The following is a 5,955-nucleotide window of genomic DNA, read 5'->3' on the forward strand; positions in this document are numbered from 1 at the left end:
TATCAATAGCAGCAAAAAAATGGAGCCTCCCTAATCAGACCTAGTATATCTTTGTTTGCTGCACATATCCTGCATCTCCATCATGCCTTCCATATGAGCTCCTCAGGGGCATCTGGCTAGAGACAGCTAAAAAACTGGGTGGAGTCAGCAACCTTTGTGCTGATCCAATTTAAAATAAAATTCAATATTTCCAACCAATTCTTAATGTTCTCAGTCTGGTGCAGTTGAGTAGGGTATCATTCTTTTGATGCTTACTTCCTTTTCAGTGCTAAAACAGTAAGCCAATGCAAGATGTAGCTATGTCTCAAATACTGAAATATTTCAAGATTATAGCTGTTCTAAGGCAGTTAACAATATACAATTTTATCAATGGTCAATTCAAATTACAGTCAATAAGACTGGTACAATGCTATTCAACAGCAAACGACAAAAAACTCCAGCAGCAGCATATATATGGTAAAACCTTCAATTAAAAGCCACAGAAAGCAAATGAGTTTTTAAAACTTTCTTAAAAGCTTGAACTGATGGAGCCAGTCATACATGTATTGAAAGGACTCCCCCCCCCCCCGAAGAATACAACCTCCACAGAGTTTGCCAGCCCAGAGATTTTATGTCCCAAGAAATGAAGAAAGCATGGTGATTGCTTTTAGTGATAGGAGTGGAAAGATGAAACTAGAGTGGGCACAGTCTAGAGAACTGCACGACTAAAAGCCCAGTGGGTACATGACTCCCATTCTCTCCCCTACCCCACAACAAAGAGCAACTCCTCACATTTCATTTGGGGATATATATTTTTTGCAGGTGAGTTTGCAGTATGCAGGCAATTAAGAGTTACACATCCCACAATGGTCTATTGATGTTTGTTTTTAATTTCTTTTTGCTTTTAACCGGTTTTTTTAACTTTTTGTGATTTTATTGCTTGGTTTTATGTTTTTATATTGTTGTAAACTGCTGTGGTGTATTTTTATGATACAGTGGTACTAAATATATATATATATATATATATATATATATATATATATATATATATGCAGGTTTTGGTGTCTTCGGGTGTCTTCCCGTGTAAGAGTCGGGGTGTCTGGGCGACGTTTCGACGAGGTCTCACTCGTCATCTTCAGGCTGGTGCTTTCGGCTTCTTGTTACTGGAACAGAGCAGAATCTGGTGTTTGAGTTCCTATAAATACTGTTGAGGGGTGTGGTGTATAGCCTCCAACGTTCTAGGCAGAGAGGAAGTTCCTAGATTAGTGTGCCTTTTCTTCTTTTGTTCCTTAATTACTTGAGGGATATCTTGAGTGATTTCATGAGTGATATTCTGAAATCACTCAAGATATCCCTCAAGTAATTAAGGAACAAAAGAAGAAAAGGCACACTAATCTAGGAACTTCCTCTCTGCCTAGAACGTTGGAGGCTATACACCACACCCCTCAACAGTATTTATAGGAACTCAAACACCAGATTCTGCTCTGTTCCAGTAACAAGAAGCCGAAAGCACCAGCCTGAAGATGACGAGTGAGACCTCGTCGAAACGTCGCCCAGACACCCCGACTCTTACACGGGAAGACACCCGAAGACACCAAAACCTGCATTCCTGTACCCGTGAAAATCTACGAAAGCAAATATATATATATATACACACACACACACACACACACACACAATAAATAAACAAATAAATATGGCAAAGAAGTCTCCTGCTTCCCATAGAGATGGGAGCTTTTACAGGTTGGAGTTGTCTTGGAGTGGAAAGCACTAGAGACGAGACTTATGGTGCCTATCTGCAGACGTGCAGGTTGAGGAGCCATAGGAGTGCAGAAGGCATTGCACAGCCAGGCAGTGCTAATCCTAAAGGCACAAAAGTCCCATGTCTTAAGGACTCAAACAAGTCATCCTTCTCTCTAAATAGGGTTTGCAATAAAAAATTAAAAATATTAGCAGATGCACTCAACGGGCTGCCTAGCAAAATGCTGAAAATCACCAGCTGTGTGTACTGGCTTTTTCTCATAACCACCATGTGTCAAAGTTGTTGAGAGAATGGGCCTTAACTCTATGATTCTGCAGTTCTAACTGCAATGTATAAGCTGAAGAACCAACAGCCAGAACAAGCTATAAGAAGAAAGCCCCCAGAACTCACCGTCTTGCAATGAGGATACAAGTCTCTTATTCTTCCTCCTGATGTTCCATTGCTATTGCATGAATGTTACAGGATGTTTACAGGCAAACTGGTACATAGCCTACCGTTTTATATTTTATTTAAATTGTGGCTTTGCCCATACCAGCAGTGTTCGGATGGCCCGAGACAAAAATTTCCTACTGCCTACTCTGCCAACCACTCAGGATGTGGTCAGCTCAGCAAAAATCTCATTTTCGGTGTCTGATTCATCTCACATACCTTGTGGATACCTCCAAGAGCATTTTCTCATAGGGTACACAGACAGGGCAACCTAGATATGCCCTAAGACTTCAGCCACCTGCTCTGATTTTTGTTGGGAGAAAAGACAGCAAGCACTTCACAAGGAATGTGACCAAGTTATTCTCAGAGTGCAATTCAGCTGTGGACTTGCAGTCGCCTGATGCAACTGAACTAGACCAGAACATAGTGGAATCTGGCTGACTGAGATGTCTTCAGAGGCGGTGACATCAGCTGGAAATTGCTGAATTCCATTCATTTTAGCAGCAGAACCAAGGAGTGTTGAAGCTGGAGCAGATTCATGTGTGTGTGTATCAGCAGCAGACTTCCAGTGTGAAGTCTGAAGCTCCAACAACTTTTCTAGAGTGTGATTTGGTTGTGCCACCCATAACTGTGTTTGACATACAGTGGTACCTCAGGTTAAGTACTTAATTCGTTCCAGAGGTCTGTTCTTAACCTGAAACTGTTCTTAACCTGAAGCACCACTTTAGCTAATGGGGCCTCCCGCTGCTGCCGGAGCCCGATTTCTGTTCTCACCCTGAAGTAAAGTTCTTAACCTGAAGCACTATTTCTGGGTTAGCGGAGTCTGTAACCTGAAGCGTATGTAACCTGAAGTGTATGTAACCTGAGATACCACTGTAATTAGTGCTGATCAGCAGACAGCATTTGGGAGAGTTGGCCCAGGGGTGTTGGGATCAGTTGGGGATTCATACCAGGAGCCCCTTGGTCTGTGCCCCTTGAGCCTACAGAGTGGAAGAAGCAGCAACAGTATAGTATTGTTCTCTTGGGTCCCAGAATAGTTTTACCTAGACAGCACACTGGTTCCTTCTGAGTTGACCTGGTTGTAAATGCTTCCAGGTCAGGGATGATCAATGCCAGACTTGCTAATTTGGTGGTCTAATCGGGGTTCATATTTTCAGTGCAATGGGACGCAAAACACAGTAAGTGGGAAAAGATCAGCACACACTCAAGGTAGTAACTTAAAATGAATTCATTGGTTTAGTGATGTATAATGCTTCATCCAAAGTACAATACCCATCTGACCTGAAGATTTGGCCTCCTCCTAGCATCCTCCAGCCCATATAATTACTGAACAGAATTTGTAAGTTCCCTAGCATGACCTAACTTCTAAGTGACCTAGCATCCAAGCACTTTGAAATAAAAGACATAGTTACTTACAGTTGTGGGGCAGGATCCTGTGGCCTTCAGCTGGGTAGGAGCATGTGAAGGACAGACAGACAGACAGACAAAGATTCTTGAAATATATTTATATTTATCAGGAACTGGACCAGGAAGATGGCACTTCCCATTTTTACAACTATTTCATTACTTCTGTAGGCACATAAGATAAGGACCAGCCTACCTCAAGCTGGCACCCTCCAGGTGTTTTGTACTACAACTCCCATTAACCCTACCCAGCATGCCCAATGCTAAAACAGGTTTGGACTTGGTCAGTGCCTGGATAGGTGACTACCTGGAAACCACATATATGCTGCCTTGGGGTCCATGCTGTAAGGAAGGCAGGATATAATAAGCAAGTTTTTAAGACAAGCTTTGCAAGAGGTTTGTTGTCAAAATTAAAGGTTTAGAATTTACAGCCACACAGAACCAAGTTGTTAAAATAGGCATCTAATCAAAATTGTAAGTCAGTACACAGTGTGTGTAAGATAGTGGAGCATGTTTACTTGCTTTACTTTATCAGATGTTGTTAGTACCCCAAGGTGGTACTCTGGAAGGCTAGCACAGGAAGACAAGATACAGGCAACTATTTTTTTCATTCTAGGTTAAAGTTAAACTAGATTTTTAAAGTGCCAGCTTTTCACTAGTTTGGGTCTTATCAGTGTTGTTGTCATCATGTTACACAAATGAACACGTGTCTATATATGGCAGGCTTGGAAACCCCCATGTCATGCATAAACACTGCAGTTGTATATGTGGTCAAGGCACTCTAGACAGCTACATAAACCAGCCTAAAACACTTACACCACCTGCACAAGCTGAGTATATTTTTCAGACACCGCAAAATCCTTCTGCAGAGGTTTACTGTTTCCTTATGTGAGCTAACATCCATTCTTCTAACCATTACACAAATCCCTAGTAAATGACAGGTTGTTCTTCAAAGACATTGTGTTCCACAAATAGGATTAAGAAAGCTGAAAAGGATATGGACTAGCACCAGGCAGCAGATTAGCGGCAGAAAGAAGAACAAAAATGCTTGTAATTTTGCAGAATCAGCAGCTCCAATTATGAATTTGCTGAGCTGGGATCCATTTCAAGGCCTTTTCGTACATGGGAAAAAACCTCTCCCCATGTTTTGCTGCTGTTGTGTGGGAGACATGGCACATCTGGAAAATTTGCAGTGGCATAACTGCTTTTTAAAAAGTGGGTTAAAATTTATGTATGCATGTTCCTCTTATCCCACACATCACTGAGCTTCTCCTGTTGCAAGAGTGGTATCGGCAAGTGCACACCTTCCATTAAACAGCCACACTAAAAATAAAAGCTACGTCAAGAACTCCCTATTTGTCCCTGCCCTGAGTAAGCATCTCTACTCTGCCGCCATGGCCACTGGTGCAGGATAAAACACAACCCTTGAAAGTGGAAAACAAACAAAATCTCTACACGAAACCAAGATTCTCACTAAAGAAGAAGAAAAAGTCAGCAGGAAAAAAGAGCTCTAAGCTGCCCTTCTTTGTACTGGGTAGTATATGTAAGAGCGAGAGTCTCCTGACTAGTAGCCATACTGAACATCTGCCTTCTAGCAGAGCTCTCTGGGTAGTCATAGAATCAGAGAATGGTAGAGTTGGAAGAGACCATGAAGGTCATATAGTCCAAACCCCTGCAATGCAGAAACCTTTCTTGTTTTTTATTTTGTTGCTGCATGTACAGTATTTAGTGCCATGAGTTTGAAGGAACTCTGGAAGTTAATCAGGGAAGCAGTACGATGGATAAATCCATACAGGGTGGAAAGCCTAACAAAGTGAAGTAACTGAAAGTGCTGCATTACACTTTACATATATATATCTGCATTTAGTGCATTGGCTGCCTGTGTCTCATACAGTACACTGGTCAAGAAGCAATAATCAGTGGGGGGTCTCTATTAGAGGTGGCCTTTCCAATAAACAGGAGACAGCAAGATGCCTCCAGCTGTTCCTTCTGAGTGCCTCAGCTATTCTCCTCTGCTGCCTCAGGTGTGGTGGAAGACACTATCCTGTCACCAGGGTTGAAGGAAGATTCGACTGCCCTTCTTGCTGGCTTCTGTGCACAGGAGGGAAGGCAGTGCCATCTTGACTTTCATCTCAGGCAGGAAAAAAATATTGGGCCAGCCCTGATCCCTATTAAGTGTAAATCATCTTGAGATGCTTGTTTAGAAGGGGGTTAAAAACAAATAAATAATGATGATAATAAACAAGTGTAAACTCAGTGGCCACAGCAGGTGTGTTTGTTTGCTACCATGTAATATTGAAACGGTCCTTAAATCTAGCATAGTGCTTTACTTGTGGGGTTGCTTTTAAAACAACAACAATAACACGCAGGCCTCCTGTGTC

The sequence above is a fragment of the Podarcis vaucheri genome (genome assembly GCF_965113315.1).
Source record: "Podarcis vaucheri genome assembly, chromosome: 6".
Classification (NCBI taxonomy): domain Eukaryota; kingdom Metazoa; phylum Chordata; class Lepidosauria; order Squamata; family Lacertidae; genus Podarcis; species Podarcis vaucheri.